General features: G+C 53.5%; 1 protein-coding gene across 5 annotated transcripts in view; it reads right to left on the reverse strand.

The window, feature by feature from the left end:
* LOC147015059 (heterogeneous nuclear ribonucleoprotein Q-like) overlaps positions 1–16,241 on the reverse strand; it is an 84,279-nt gene that overhangs the window by 50,151 nt on the left and 17,887 nt on the right. For 2 of the 5 annotated variants that reach the window (XM_085849428.1, XM_085849426.1), the window contains exon 1: positions 3,164–3,289. The exons of the other annotated variants lie outside the window; for them this stretch is intronic. The gene's annotated coding sequence lies outside the window, so the exon portion shown is untranslated. Of the gene's footprint in view, positions 1–3,163; positions 3,290–16,241 lie in introns of those variants that run through there. 5 annotated transcript variants of the gene reach the window in all.

The following is a 16,241-nucleotide window of genomic DNA, read 5'->3' on the forward strand; positions in this document are numbered from 1 at the left end:
ATACAACCCATCGCTTCACTGATGGTGATATTAAGAGGGGGGGAGGGAGGGGAGAGAAAGGAGAGGGAGATGAGGGGAGAGGGCGGAGGGGAAGGTAGGGGAGGGGAGAGGACAGAGGGCAGGGAGCGGAGGGAAGGGAGGGGAGGGGAGAGGACGGAGGGAAGGGATGGGAGAGGACGGAGGGAAGGGGAGGAGAGAGGACGGAGGGAAGGGGAGGGGAGAGGACGGAGGGAAGGGGAGGGGAGAGGACGGAGGGAAGGGGAGGGAGAGGACGGAGGGAAGGGAGGAGAGGGAAGGGAGGAGAGGGGAGGGAAGGGAGGAGAGGGGAGGGATGGGAGGAGAGGGGAGGGAAGGGAGAAGAGGGGAGGGAAGGGAGGAGAGGGGAGGGAAGGGAGGAGAGGGGAGGGAAGGGAGGAGAGGGGAGGGAAGGGAGGAGAGGGGAGGGGAGGGGAGGGGAGAGGACGGAGGGACGGGAGGAAAAACCACAGAGGGCGACGGGAGGGGAAAGCACAGAGGGCAACAGGAGGGGAAAGTACAGAGGGCGACGGGAGGGGAAAGCACAGAGGGCGACGGGAGGGGAAAGCACAGAGGGCGACGGGAGGGGAAAGCACAGAGGGCGACGGGAGGGGAAAGCACAGAGGGCGACGGGAGGGGAAAGCACAGAGGGTGGTTGGTGCAAGAAAGGGAGGGAGATGGGGAGAGCAACACCTGACCAAATGTTTCTATACACTGCGGGAGGGAGGGTTGTGAGGGGGAAGTGAGAGAGAGGGGTGGGGTGGAGGAAAAAAAAATAGAAAGGTGAGGGGTGGAGGTGGCGTCAGCAAAGAGAATGATATATTATGCTTAATGACTGAATATCGTACAAAAAGGGGAAAACGTTGCGAAAAATAAAATTCCACATTTTCATTGAGCCAACCGCCACCTGTTGCACCGCAGAACAACACATGGCCAATGCAGGTGAGTGGCCTTGACATTTGTTCAAGTCAATCAATGTAAAGTATTCATGACAGAGTGAATATTGTAGAGCACTTGCCAAGTGGCTTAAGCACTCGAGGAAGCACTCCAACGAAAAGGTTGATAAGGTACTGCTGGCTTGGCAAGCAATTATCTGTCATAATAAACACCTCCCAGAGACACTCAAGCAATGTCTGAAATGGACAAATGAACACTTTTTTAAAATTATTTAGCAGTCGGAACTGCTGCTAAATTCAAATCTGGAGATTAAATTTTGTATTTCGGCATAGTTTAAGAAATTCAAGGTGGCGTCACAGTCTGCATGTGCAGAAATGAAATAAAGCCACAAATGTTGGCGTCTCCAGCATTTATAAGCACTCGTGCATGTCCGTAGGTGCATACCCTTACGTGCGTGGCAGTACGGGCAAACAAAAAAATAAAAATAAAAACTTTCAAACCGCGTGCCAGAAAAAAAACAAAAAAAAAAACAGGCCGTTCCTTCGCTCTCACATGCCCGTACGTGCAAAAAAAAAAATATATATATGTATATACATATATATACTGTTACTGGCCGGGGGTCAGCCACCAACCAACCGCTCTGAACGGAGCCGCAAGTCGAGTCGGCCCGACCGATCGCCCGGAATATAGATCGCCGCCCGGATAACACCGAGCGACGGGTCCTTGCACAAAAACCGAAATACGCCAATCGGCAGATCACGTGGGGTAGGGTCGATTGCCAATCTTCAATGTACCTAAATACCCACGTGATCCAACTACCGGGGTATTCCACCCTCGACGGATCTCGTACGGAACAAACCGCCGAGGCGAGCTTGTCCGTGCGCGATTCCGAGCGGCGTAATCGCCAAGAACCATCGGTCCAAATGTCTCACTATCTCCCAGGTTTACATTCACACAAGGATATTTATTATAATGAAACACGTATGCAATTAAATAAGGCAAAACACGTATGCAATTATACAAACAAAAAAAGCACGACAAAAGAACAACCGTCTATAAGCAATTATTAATGTACAATCACTTACACAGTTTTACTTACGGGACTCGGCGCCAGAACATTCATTCGAAAGAAAAGCAGGAAGAAGACCCCATCAAAGGCAATGGGGTCAGACTGGACCTCTTGGGTCTTTATGGCGTGGGACTTGGCAGACCGAACAAGTCCCACGAGACCGTTTCAGGTTACTTGCACCCTCGTGGTGTCTGGCTTGGGCAACCCGCGACGTTCCGTTCCCACAGCAGCTCGCAGAGCCGCGGTCGAGCTCGGGCCTTCCGTGTGGCAGGCGAGCTATCTCCGGCTCTCTTCACACGAACGCGCGGTTTGCGCGACAGCAGGCAAGGCTGCGCCTCCAGCTCGCGTCTCCTTCGCGACGCCCGGAATTCCACGCAGCTCCTTGGTTTCTGGCTTGCTCCCGACTCCCCCAACTGCCGAAGCAAAAAGCTTACTCCTCCCACGGGAGTCAGCACACGAACTCTGCCACGGGACTCCCACGAACTCAGCCCGACCACGGGACTCCCACGGGACTCTTTTCGAACTCTTCTCACGGGACTTTCACGAACTCAGCCCTACCACGGGACTCCCACAAACTCTTTTTTGAGTCCTCACTTTCCGGAAGTTCACATATCGCAGTTACGATTATTCGCAATTTAGTTTTAATGGCCAATAATTATTCAATTAGCGCCAACGTGTTTTGCCTTTTCGCAATGTCATCGCAAGGAAAAACACAAAGAGAAGAGAAGAGAGAGAAAAAAAAAAAAACGTTCATGCAAAAAAATAATAATAATAAAAACAATGTCACCCGCAGGGTGACCCGTATCTTGCCAAAAGGTGACCACGTGTGACTTCTTTAAGGTCACACTGAGGTGAACAGAGCTGCTATCCACCAGGAGCGACTCCTTGAGGAATATCTGCCGAGAGATTCCGATGAGAATCGTTCTACAGAGTAACCATGAAAAATATGCGTTTTCCTCATGACGTCATAATGTCTCAAGCTTGACATATCTAGAAAGCACTCATCGAGGTGTTAGGGTTAGTCAACCACCTAGTGTATTAATTCAGTGGCCAACGGAGCTTGAACTCAGGACCCAAGGATCCCAAGCTGCCACCCTCACCACTAAGCCAACACCAGGCTCGTGAAAGTGATTGCAGAGTGTTGAACCTCAGTTTCAGATGAGACATCTTCACGGTACTCACACGGAAGCAGAAATGTGACGGTGGTCAATACGGCACTTCAGAAATGACGTACTCCACCCCAGAATGCTCAGCATGCATGCGCAGAAACCCCAAGAAATGCCAGAATTCAGGGCATCAGAATGTATCCTGTGTGTCAGAGATAGGTATTGTTACCAAACACAGCACAAAGCTTCTGAAAGAAGAGGAAAATACTTGGAAAATGAAAGATTGGGGAGAACTTCCTCAGCTCGTCAAATGGGAAGCTGCTCATTCTGCAAACTGCCAACTACGTGGGCTGATGCAAGGCCCGAGTGGGTGGACGTGCCACACAAACCCCCGAGGGATCGCTACCAGTGAATATACTGTGTCTGGATTAGGTTCTTCTGAACACCGATGTGAAGGACATTTCTGTGGATTGTCAATGTCCAAGGTAAGTTTGCATTGATTATATCTATCACGAGCACAGTCTACCAGTCGCTTCACTGACAGACCAATCAGTCGTCGTATTGGCCAAAACTTGTGAGACGAAGGAAAGGAAGACAAACTCACCCATGTCAGGAGGTGCGTCTGTGCGCGCACATCACACACACACACACACACACACACACACACACACACACACACACACACACACACACACACACACACACACACACACACACACACACACACACACACACACACACACACACACACACACACACACACACACACACACACACACACACACACACTATGCCTCGTGTTGGCTTCATGGCAAAAGTGGCAGACTTGAGATTGTAGGGTCCTGAGTTCAAATCTTGCTTTCAGTTAAATGCATACTAGGTGGGGTTGACTCAGCCTGTCATCCTTCTGAGGTCGGCAAAATGAGTACCACCTTGTTGTGATTATTGAGCCATTTGAGTATCTTGTGTCAGAGTGGCGACCTGTCCAGGATTGTGCCCAATAGCCCAGTCGACTGCTTTGGCAGCACTGACGCTCTGTACAGAGTATGGTTCCAATGGATGGATGGATGGATTAATCGTGTTGGGAGTTGGGGGCTATGGGAGCTGAGAGGGCTGTTATAAATATATCGTTCATTTGGTTCCGGAGCCACTATAGAAATTATACTAGACAAGCGGAGTACCCGCCAAAGGGCAATCTTGTCACAAGCATGCAACACGCTCTTTGAACGCATACCTATATTTGAGTGGTGTATAGGTAACTGATAGCTCGGTATAGGGGAGAAAAAAAAAAAAGCAACCTGGGTTGCATGCACAAAGTAAACAAGGACAAATGTGTCCAAGAGCCGCGTCCTAAAGGCAATAACAACAAGTTCCGATATTTCGTCACGTGCCTTGATGGAGCCAATAGCGAGACCCGTCATGGAGGCTCCTGTTCATGACGAGAAAAATAGTGTATTTACGAAATTACAACACATTAAATGGAATAATCTTCAAATAGTAACGTAACCTTTTCGAAACTTTAAAGCAAATGTCCGAATGTATTTAAAAGTTCATGATAGACGCTCTCAAAAGGCATCGTCTATGTGAGGATGTGTACAGGTGTTTAGTATTTAAGGAGATCCGGATCCTGTATATAAAAGAGCCGAGTCGGAGGAGAAGGAGAAGGAGGAGAAGGAGAACAACGCGGAGCTCTCTTGGAGCCAGCGTTCGCTACGAAAGACGCGGCGAAATATATATATATATATATATATATATATATATATATATATATATATATATATATATATATATATATATATATATATATATATATATATATATACACATATACATACATATTGTTGGGGATTCGCGCCTGCCGGCGTGCGAGCGGCCACGTAACTCGAATCGCGGCACGTCGCCCACCGGACGGACAATTCCGTCGTGACCCTCTCGGACTAACGCCGGGAACTAGTCACGGGTGGGCCTTTCGGCCTCACCACGATCGTGCCAAATGGCCCCCCGCATGGGATAGAGTTGTTCGCCAAATTCGACCTACCTAAGTACCCACACGGAGGGTAGACCGGGCGATCGCACCGCGCCGCAGGTCGACTTCGGACACGGGCCACTTTAAGCGACCCGTTCCGTACTATCGGGATAACCGAGCGGTGTTATCGTCAACCTCGACGGTTCCGATTAATCATTGGGCGTATTTAGCCCACGACCAACCCTTTACGTGAAGTAAGATAGAGATTCAATTAAAGAAAAGACGAAGCGAAACGGGAAAAACAGTCCAACATAATTCACATTTATTCTGCGGCAAACGGAAAGCACACATATACAATTACAACAATTATGCACCAAAAGCAAATGTAAAAGAAACACAACAATTATGCACCAAAAGCAAATGCAACAAAAGAAACACAATGCAGATCTACTACCGACTACGCGAGCACACGGCAACACTTACACAGTTTTACTTTACAGACGGCGCCGACAACACATATACTCCAAAGCAAAAGAAAAAGGGCCACCCTCTACGACAAGGGGGCAGACGTGGGCTGTGGGCGCGAGACCGCATAGAGCCTACCCGTCTTGTGATGAGCCGCAAAATGGCGGCGGTGCCCCGACTCCGCGCTCCTCTGCGGGCCTCGCTGGCACTGCCTGGAATGGGGTGGGGACGGGGCCCCCCTTTTCGCACTATCTCAGCGCGGGGGGAAACAGGGGGGAGGGGTTGTTGATGCTCTGGGGAAAGAGGATAGCTGGCTTGCTTGGGTCCCGCGACGAGCGACTCCACTGCGCCCTCGACCGCGTTCCCGGCTTCTCCTCTCTGCAGCTCCCCGACAGACCGCCTCTCCTCCAGACCCGTCTTGACTGCTGCTGCCACACTTCGCCGCCGCCACCACCACGACTCGCCCGAGCACGAAACAGAAAAACCTCTCTCTTCGCCCTGCACTCGGCGCTTTATAGTGGAGCAGGAGAAACCATATGCAGATTTTCGGATCAGGATCGGCTCGGGGGCGGAGCCACGCTCGCCCATTGGGCGGAGGAAAAGTGGGCGTGAATCATTCCTGATCCTCGAATTTGCATATATCGATTCTACTCCGACGCGCCTGGAGGCGGGGCCAAATCGCCCCGCGCTCGCTGATAGGACGGAACAGAAGTGGGCGTGAATAATTCCTGATCCGACTTCCCCGGAAAGGCCGCTTTTTGCACCCGCTGCTCGGCGCGCGCCCTGTACGAGTCCAGGATCGGTGCCCACAAGCGGTGCGGGAATGGCGGCAGAAGGAGGAGAGGTGAAGGTGGTGGAGGGTTTATTGTGGTGGTCCCTGGCCACGGTGATGCTTGGAATGGCGGTGATGCGATGGTTGCGAGAGCGAGTTGTGACGGTAAAGGTCGTGGCTGTTGGCGTTGTTGTTGTTGTGAAGCGGCGTTGCGGTTGGTGGTTGTTGTATGATGGCGGTTGAGACGTGGTTGGCTCAAAATAAAGATAGAACAGAAAAACGGCTATCTTGAAGGGTCGCAAGCCCGAATGAATCACATTTATTCCCTCTAAACAACGGGTTTGGGCTAACTACACATATACTTACAGAGATATCTCACCTACGGGACCTGAATGGTGGTTTGCGAATTTCCTCAACCACAACACTACCCCCTCCCCTTTTTACAGACTCATCCCGAGTCATCAAATTCTCGTGTGCCATCATGTGTAGTTCTCCCCTAGTACGTTTTACCTACGGATCCCTGAGTGCGACATTCATGGTATTCGTGTCCCCAAAATAAATAACCTGAGGGCTGAGTAACTAACTAAACAAACCCACTCACACGGACGACTGAAATAAAATTGCCGGCGCCAAGATATACATGCCGGGGGCGCACTCATATGTACAGTACAATACATATTAACCTTAACTTACAAATTTTACACTAAACCATGGCCCAGGATCAATGGACTCTGCAAAAAGAAAGCAGTTAGCAGGGAGCCAGGCTGCTCGCATGCAGTCTCTGGCTCAAACAATGCAGGTGACAGGGAACGTGGCCGGCTGCTCACACGCAGTCCAAGGCCTTCCCTTTTTAAAATGAACCCAGTGAACCACAACGGTGCATGGGCTGCACAAACGCAGTCTCTGTGCCAGCTCAAGTGGCACACGCAATGAGCACAACGGATGGATGGATGAATGGATGAATGGATGGACGCAAACACGGTGCACGGGCCGCCACTGCAGGCCCGTGTTGTAGCTGCCAACAGGGCAGTTCTTGCAGCTTGCAAACTGTTTCTTGCTGATCCTGGTGCACATGGCAATGAACAGGGGGGGGGGGCAAAGCAAAATTGAACGGGGGCTGGTGAACAGGGGCAGTGGGCATGGCGAAGGCGAGCAGGCAACACAGCCTGCAGAATAAGGCCGCTGCAGGCAAACACAGCCGGCAGACGAACTGGCCGGCACAGGCCTTGCAGTAAACAGCTGCAGACGATCCGGCCGGCACAGGCCTTGCAGCAACACAACAGCTGCCGATGAAGTTGGCCAGCCTCTTGCCGTGCAGTGCAGGTTGGTGGAAGGGGTGCGGTGGTGCTGGCCACTCGGAAAGCGGGCTCGGACCTACCCTACGGTCTCCCTCCCACCTATCGCCTTTGTCTGTCACTGTCTATACCCACCCCCTTAATTTGTCAAACCCAATTTAGCCCCAACTTATTTTTTTGTTGTTTTTATTTTTACTTCCCCACTATAAATCGTCCCCTAACCCCCTTTACTGTCTCTGTTCGGCTAACCTATCCTGTCACCTAGCCTACTCCCAACCCCTACGTTCCCTTCCCGGAGGGGAACAAGGGAGAGCTAGCGTCCTGTGTCGAGGCCCAATTCAAGCCTCAGGATGGCCTCCCCAGACTTCAGTGATCTAACCCAAAGTGGGTCCAGCGGCCCACAACGAGAGCGAGGGGATGGATGGTGCGGAGGGGTACACTTCCGAATCTACCCTAACCATTTAACTGTTAAACTACCCCGGGCTTTCAACAAGCGCCTCTCGCTTAAACTATTGGTTCTAACAACCCAGATTCCCGTCGCCTGTGTTGGTGTCCTCACAATTTCGGGCCTCGCCCCCCAATTTTCTTTTCCATGCCCTCACACTATTTCATGGCTGGGACGCGTGGCTCCCCTTGGCAGGCACGACCCTCTGCCGATCCTCCCGCTATGGCACCCCCGGGCACTACACTGCCTCCGAGCCTACCAGCTCCCTAAACACCAGGGAGTGCCCCCCATGGAACCTCCCCTGAAACGCACACGTGGCAGGCTGGCTTCCCAGACCCCTTTCCGAGGGTCACCCGTGCCCACAACACTGCCCACGCGGCTAACGGCGCCCCGGGACCCGCACCAAGCGGGCGCACCCGTGCCCACTACGCTATCCCGGCCCCCCATGGGCCCTTGGCCGACTAGCCTGGTGCCCGGGGTACCCACTCAGTGATACTCACCTTTCGCAGCCACGCTCCCAGCCCGTCAACAGGGCTCCTGCACCCCTCCAAACGGGTTTCGAGCCTACTTTCACACCAACAACAAAACGACCTCCATTTTTCAATTTGACTAACCCAGCGAACTCACTCTACACTGACCCTGGGGTCCCTTGGGCGGGAGTCATTCCTCCCCCCAATCACTCATCGCACCACGCATTCCCCATTCGCTCCACTCACACAGACCCGCTGGCCTCACTCACTCAACAAGCACACGTACTCACCTCACAACCCACAACTCTTCAACACACACACACCGCTGAACTCTGCCATCCTTCTAACTACATCCCCTAACTAACTCGTGCTCCCACGTCGTCCCTTATACTATAGCACGTTCCATTTAACAACACTACGTAGCTAAACTACGTCCCCTCTACACATTCACAAGTCTGTCCATGTCCTCAAATCCTTATTTCCCAGGGGGGATTTCCTCCCTTCCTACTGGGCTCGTGAACTCGTTGCAAGGCTCTGAGAGCCTTGCGCCTCTGCGGGAGCGGCTGTTCCAGCACCGACTCCTCCGGCAAGACATATCCATGAGGGCGTAAGGTCGTCCTTGTAAGGCCTCAGGCGGACCACGTGGATGATCCGGGGAAGGGCTCGTGGTCCCATTTTAATTTTTAGGACCACGTCACTGATTTGCGCCAGGACGACCCCCGGGCCCTGCCAAGGTGAGGTGAGCTTCGGGCATCTGCCCTTCCTCCGCCAGGGGTTAAAGAACCAAATCTTCGCCCCCGGTGGGTATTTGCTCACCTGGCTCCGGTGGTCGTACCTGCTCTTCATCTTTATGCCCGCCTGTTGGAGCTGGTGTCGTGCGAAGGCATGGACCTTCTCCATGCCTTCCTCCAACCGACGGGCGTAGCCCTCCCCCGGGGGCCTATCAAGCCGCTCAGGCGTCGGACCGCACAATAAATTGACGGGGCTTCTCAGCTCCCGTCCATACATCAACAGTGCCGGACTACATGCGGTAGACCCGTGCTGGGACACGCGATAGGCCATCAGGAGGTACGGAAGGTGTTCGTCCCAGTCCTCCTGGTTCGTGGCGGTGAAGAGGGCCAACTGTTGGACCAGGGTCCTGTTGAACCTCTCCACCATGCCATCAGACTGTGGTCTCAGGGGCGTTGTCCGTGTCTTTCGAATTTCCAGGAGCCTGCACACCTCTTTTAGTAATTCGCTCTCAAAATTTCGTCCCTGGTCCGTGCGCAGCTCCTGCGGAATCCCATACCGGCATGTAAATCCTTCTACGAAGGCCTTGGCCACAACCCCTGCTTCCTGGCTGGGAAGGGCAAAGGCTTCCGGCCATTTGGTGAAACAGTCCATAATTACGAGGATGTACTTATTACCCTGGCGAGTGGGGGGCAGTGGTCCCAAAATGTCCATGGCCACTCGCTCAAGGGGAGCCCCAACCTGATGTAGTTGGAGTGGGGCCCTCATCCTCTGTGGCGGTCCCTTTTTCGCAGTACAGGCGTCGCATGCTCGACACCAGTCCTGTACATCGCGCCCCATGTTAACCCAATAGAACCGCCGGCGGGCCCGAGATTTTGTTTTGGTCCTGCCCAAATGGCCGCCGGCGCGGGTACCGTGCACCTGTTTCAAAATTTGGGTCTTAAACCCATCAGGGACTATCACCAGCCAAGAAGTTTGTTCGGAAGGAATCTCCACCCACTTGCGATATAAGATGTTGTCCCTCATTTCTAGGGTCCTCCACTGAGCCCAGTATGCCTTTGTTTGCGCTCCGAATGGGGCGATTTCCTCCCCACTGGGCCTCCTGTTTTCCTGGACCCATTTGTACACTGGCCCTATCACGGGGTCTTCCCGCTGGGCCGTGCTCAATGCCAATCCACCAAATTCCTCTCCCGCGGTTAGTGGCAAAGTTTGGCCTACCACCCGGGCCGCACGGACTGGGAGTTTCGGGGAGGCGTCTGCCAATTGGTCCCTCTCCTCATGTCTCGTGCAATATTTGCAGTTTTCTCCCAGACAGGGGCGTCGAGAGAGTGCATCGGCATTCCCATGAGCCTTACCGGCTCTATGGACCACACTGAAATCGTACTGCTGCAATTTTTCCAACCACCTTGCAATCTGGCCTTCCGGTTCCTTGAACCGTAAGAGCCATTGCAAGGAGGAATGGTCAGTTCGAACCAAAAAATTCCTCACGTACAAGTACGGGTGGAAATGGCTCACGGCAGACAGCATAGCCAATAGCTCCTTGCGAGTAACGCAATAATTTTGTTCGGGCCTACTCATGGCCCGACTGTAATACGCGATCACTCTTTCCACGCCCCCCCTGTGTCTGAGACAAGACTGCTCCCAATCCTTCCTGGCTTGCATCCGTGTCCAGGGTATACATCCCGTCATCGGTGGGGTACGCTAAAATGGGTGTGGATGTCAAACACCCCTTTAATTTGAGGAAGGCCTCCTGGCACTCCCCCGTCCAATTAAATCTCAACCCCTTCTCCGTCAATCGGTGAAGGGGCCTGGCGATCTCCGCAAAGTTTGCCACGAAGCGCCGGTAGTAGGAGCAAAGTCCCAAAAAGCCCCGTACCTGTTTGACAGTTGTAGGTACGGGCCACTCCTCTACCGCTGTAATTTTTCCAGGGTCGGTCTTCACCCCCTCGCGGCCTATCACGTGTCCGAGATAGGCCACCTCTGTCGCAAACAAAGTGCATTTCTCTGGGCTCAATTTCAGCCCTGCCTGCCTGAGGTGCCCAAATACCTGGTCCAAATTGGCTATCTCCTGGGTGAATGTTTTAGCGTGTACCAGGACGTCATCCAGATACACCAGGCATGACTGCCACGGCATGCCACCTAGTACACGCTCCATCAGTCTCTCAAAGGTGGCGGGGGCGTTACACAAACCGAACGGCATCACAGTGAACTGATACAGTCCCTTCCCTGTGGAAAATGCCGTTTTCTCCTTCCCAGTCTTATCCATCTCGACCTGCCAATACCCACTCTTGAGGTCCAAAGTTGAGAACCATTTCGAGCCTGCAACGGCATCGAGGGTATCGTCAATTCTAGGCAGGGGATAGGAGTCTGAGTGTCACGTTGTTCAGCTGGCGATAGTCCACACAGAAACTCGTGGTCCCATCCTTCTTTTTAACCAGCACAACTGGTGACATCCAAGGACTTCCCGAGGGCTCAATGACACCTGCATTGAGCATCTTTTCAACCTGCTCATCAGCCTCCTCTTTTGCTCCATGGGAGCCTTCGAGCAGGCTGACGGACAGGCCGGGCCCCATCGGTGTGGATCTGATGTTGCACCAGGCCCGTACGTCCAATATCCTCGGGTGACAAGGAGAAGATCCCGATGTGTCGGTCGACCAGCTTGTATAAGGCCTCCCGCTGGGCATCCTCCAAATCTACACTACTCCGATTTACCATCTCGCAAATGGGACCGGGCCAATTCCTAATAGAGTCTGAAGACTCCCTCTGGGACCGGTCCGGCTCGACGTTATCGTCCCTTAGCTCTGCGACCTCTTTTACTGGGGTGCAATCTGCCACCTTCGGTACTTACCAGGGTGCGGCCCACGACTAAACCCGGGGTTGACGGCCCTGCCGGTAGTTCCGCCAGGCCGCAGGAGCCCTGCCACGTTGGGTGTGCTCGCCACCGGGCCGGGACCACCGCCTCGGCACCCGGGGGAATGACCACGGAGTCAGGAGCCTCCAGCTCCACCCTCTTATCCGTGCTCACGCCCCCTCACGGCAACTCCTCACCACCCAACTGCATGACCCCCCGGCCCAAGTCGATCTTACAACCACCGGCCGTCAGCACATCCAACCCTATTAGACATGGGTCGCACACCTCCGCCACCCAAACCTCTATCCTTATTTTCACGGTGCCAAATTTAAACGACACGAAACCACGTCCTATGATAGGGGCCGTTGCCCCGGTAGCTAGCTGCAAACTATGGTTTTGCAGACGGTGGATCTGATCCCAACCGTCTACACTCGAATCAAAGACCACAGGGCTGATGATCGTGGCGCTTGCTCCTGTGTCCACAACGGCGTCTACCCCTACGTCGGCAACCTTGCACCGAATTGTTAAGCTACCTTTGCCAATTTGGCCACAATTGATGACCTGTCGCAGTTCTGAGGGCTCTTCTCCGTCTGAGTCTGCCGAACACGGCCCAACATGTTCGGCACTTCTTAGTTTCCCGGGGACTGGTGGGGGGGGGGGGTGATGGTTGGGCCTGGCTATCCCTATTGACCCGGGGCGGAGTTGGTGGTCTAGGGGGCCGTGGCTCTTATCTTCGCGGGGGCCTTTCCCTACGCGGGGCGTTGCACTCCCGCTGCAGGTGGTCCCTTGCGCCACAATTATAACACCTCCTCTGGTAAGGTGTTTGCCTCCGGTACGCCGAATTATACCCCCCTCCGTTCCGAATTGGGGTACCCCCTGATGGCCCATCTCTCGCCCTTCCTGGGCCCGACCTCCTCTCCCCAGGTCTCCCGAACCGGCGGTCGAACATGCCCTGCACCATCCTTTCCATTCGCGCTTGGTCGCCCAGGGTTGCCTCGGCTCCCAGCGCACTGTCGTTCACGGGGTCCACCTGTCGGACTGCCACCGCATGCCGCCCAGCCCCTCCCAATGGCGCTCTGGCTGCCTCCCAGCAGGCAGCAGTATCAGCCGCCTTCTGGAGGTTGTCCGGGCGCCATACGGTGAGCAATGCTCCGACATCGGTGCCCCCTATTGCTCGGAGGAAATGGTCCAGGGCAATCTCCTCCCGGTACTCCGGTGGCATGTTGGTGTGCGCGATCCCCACCAAGCGGCGAATGTCATGTGCCAATTCTCCCAGTGATTCCTGGGGGTGTCGTTTGCGCCCGTTGAGCTGAGCTTTAACAAGCTCGCTCTGCTGGTCCATGCCAAATCGGTTTTTTAGGGCCGAATGGAGATCCTCCAGGGTCACCACCTCACTGGGTACCGTGGTCAGGACTTCCAAAGCCACGCCACACAGGGCCGCTGTGAGTTGTGCCACACCCTGCGCCTTGTTCCAGCCATTTCCTCTGGCACACTGGAACTGGGCCATGTATGCCCTCAAGTCCGTCTTGCCATCGTACGGGGGTAGCGGCACCCTCGGTCCTTTCGAGGTCTCCTCCCGTTCCCCAGGGACTCCTGGAGGGGTGTACCTCCCCAGTCCCAACGGTGCCTCACTCCTGCAGGGTCCGAGCCATTTGCTCGGGGGCTCTACCACCCCTGTCCGTGTCTATCCGTGCCCCGCTTACTCTCCCAAGCCATTGGACTCGCACTCTGCACACCCCCTGGAACAGTCATACTGGGTACCCCCATTAGGCCAAAAGACCCCGCGGCCTCTACCCTCCCCAAGCTTGGCATGCTCACCCCCGCATCGGGCAAGCCTCCTCCTCCGCCTTGTGACACTGGCCCCACCTGGGCACGATCCGCCTCGAGGGAGTATATCCTCTCCTCCTGTTCCCGAAGGAGGTCACCCTGCCTCTCACACCGGGCCTCCACACTATCCGTCAGTCTCCTCTCCATTTCCTCCATTTTCCCCTTTATTACCCCATTTATTTCCTCCACTATCGTTCCTAACGACAGTTCCCCGACTTTCTCTCTTATTTGCTCCACCTACCCTTGTACCTGTGTCACCATCTTATTTGTCTTGGATATTTCCTCCCTCGTTGTCCTAAACTGCTCTTCTGTCTCGCCCCGGTTTTTTCCAATCTGCTCCCCCAGTTCCTCTGTCTTTTCTCCGGCTTTCCGCTCCATTTCATTAATTACCTCCTCATGTCTCTTTCTATATTCCTCCCCCACCTCCTTTAATCCTTTCTGTGTCTCCGCTTTTACCTCATTTCGCAGGTTTTCAACTCTGTCATTTCCCGATGTCTTTTCTCACAGTCCTCCTTCATGGCTCCCAATCCCTTCTTTATTTTCCCTTGTTCTCTTTTTAATTCCTCTATCGCCGTCGTGTTCTTCCCTATTTCCTCTTGTCCCTTTTTTGCTTCTCCCAATCCTTTTCCTACTTTGTCTATCTTTCCCACCACCGTCTTTATTTCGTTTACCCTCTCTTGTTTACTTTCTTCCATTGCCACCCCCACTCCTTTAACTTTCTCTTTTAACCCAGTCACCTCCGCTCGTATCGTGTCGACTTCCTTTTTCATTTCGTTTTTTAGTTCTTCCAAGCTTCCTTTTAGGCTCATTCCCATGTTCTGCGTCTCACCCCGCAGCTCTTTCATTTCTTCCTTCATTTTGAGTGCGTTTGTTTCCATATTCGTTTTCATTTCGTTTGTGTTTGTATCTATTTTCGTTTTCACTTCGTTCATTTGCTTGTTCATGCCTTTTATTTCGTTTTTCATTTCATTTGTGTTTGTATCCATCTTTTTTGTCATTGCCGCCAGCATGGCACATAGCTGGGCCATGTCGGGTGCACTAAGCTGAGCCGATTCGGCAAGGATCGGGAGGTTTTGGCGGAGGGGGGGAGGGGAGGTGTCATAGACCGCGGCCGCCGCCGCACCTATTTGGGCTCTGGGTTCAGTTGGGCGAGTTCGTGTTCCTGCACAACCAACATTTCCTGCACGGGGATTTCATCCTGGACCATGGATTCTACACATTCTACACATTCTAAATCCATTTCTAATACCCCCGGCTCCCGCTCGCCTTGAGACGCCATCTTATTTCTCGTAAAGGGTTAATTTGAATCGCTCGTAATTTGGAGGGAATCGGGGGTCACTCCTCTCACCCCTGTACCGATTCCCGTGAATTTAGCTGGAGATATGAGAGCCCGTTTTCCCGCTCTCCGACACCAGTGCCGCGAGGAGGGGGATGGGTTTGTGTCCCACGACCTGACACCAGTGATGGGGATTCGCGCCCGCCGGCGTGCAAGCGGCCACGTAACTCGAATCGCGGCACGTCGCCCACCGGACGGACAATTCCGTCGTGACCCTCTCGGACTAACGCCGGGAACTAGTCACGGGTGGGCCTTTCGGCCTCACCACGATCGTGCCAATCGGCCCCCCGTGTGGGATAGGGTTGTTCGCCAAATTCGACCTACCTAAGTACCCACACGGAAGGTAGACCGGGCGATCGCACCGCGCCGGAGGTCGACTTCGGACACGGGCCACTTTAAGCGACCCGTTCCGTACTATCGGGATAACCGAGTGGTGTTATCGTCAACCTCGACGGTTCCGATTAATCATTGGGCGTATTTAGCCCATGACCAACCCTTTACGTGAAGCAAGATAGAGATTCAATTAAAGAAAAGACGAAGCGAAACGGGAAAAACAGTCCAACATAATTCACATTTATTCCGCGGCAAACGGAAAGCACACATATACAATTACAATTATGCACCAAAAGCAAATGTAAAAGAAACACAACAATTATGCACCAAAAGCAAATGCAACAAAAGAAACACAATGCAGATCGACTACCAACTACGCGAGCACACGGCAACACTTACAGTTTTACTTTACAGACGGCGCCGACAACACATATACTCCAAAGCAAAAGAAAAAGGGCCACCTTCTACGACAAGGGGGCAGACGTGGGCTGTGGGCGCGAGAAAGCATAGAGCCTACCCGTCTTGTGATGAGCCGCAAAATGGCGGCAGTGCCCCGACTCCGCGCTCCTCCGTGGGCCTCGCTGGCACTGCCTGGAATGGGATGGGGACGGGGCCCCCCTTTTCGCACTATCTCAGCGCGGGGGGAAACAGGGGGGGGTTGTTGA

This window comes from Eptatretus burgeri, chromosome 12, assembly GCF_056783735.1.
Source record: "Eptatretus burgeri isolate ZD-2024b chromosome 12, Ebu_testis_v1, whole genome shotgun sequence".
Lineage (NCBI taxonomy): Eukaryota > Metazoa > Chordata > Myxini > Myxiniformes > Myxinidae > Eptatretus > Eptatretus burgeri.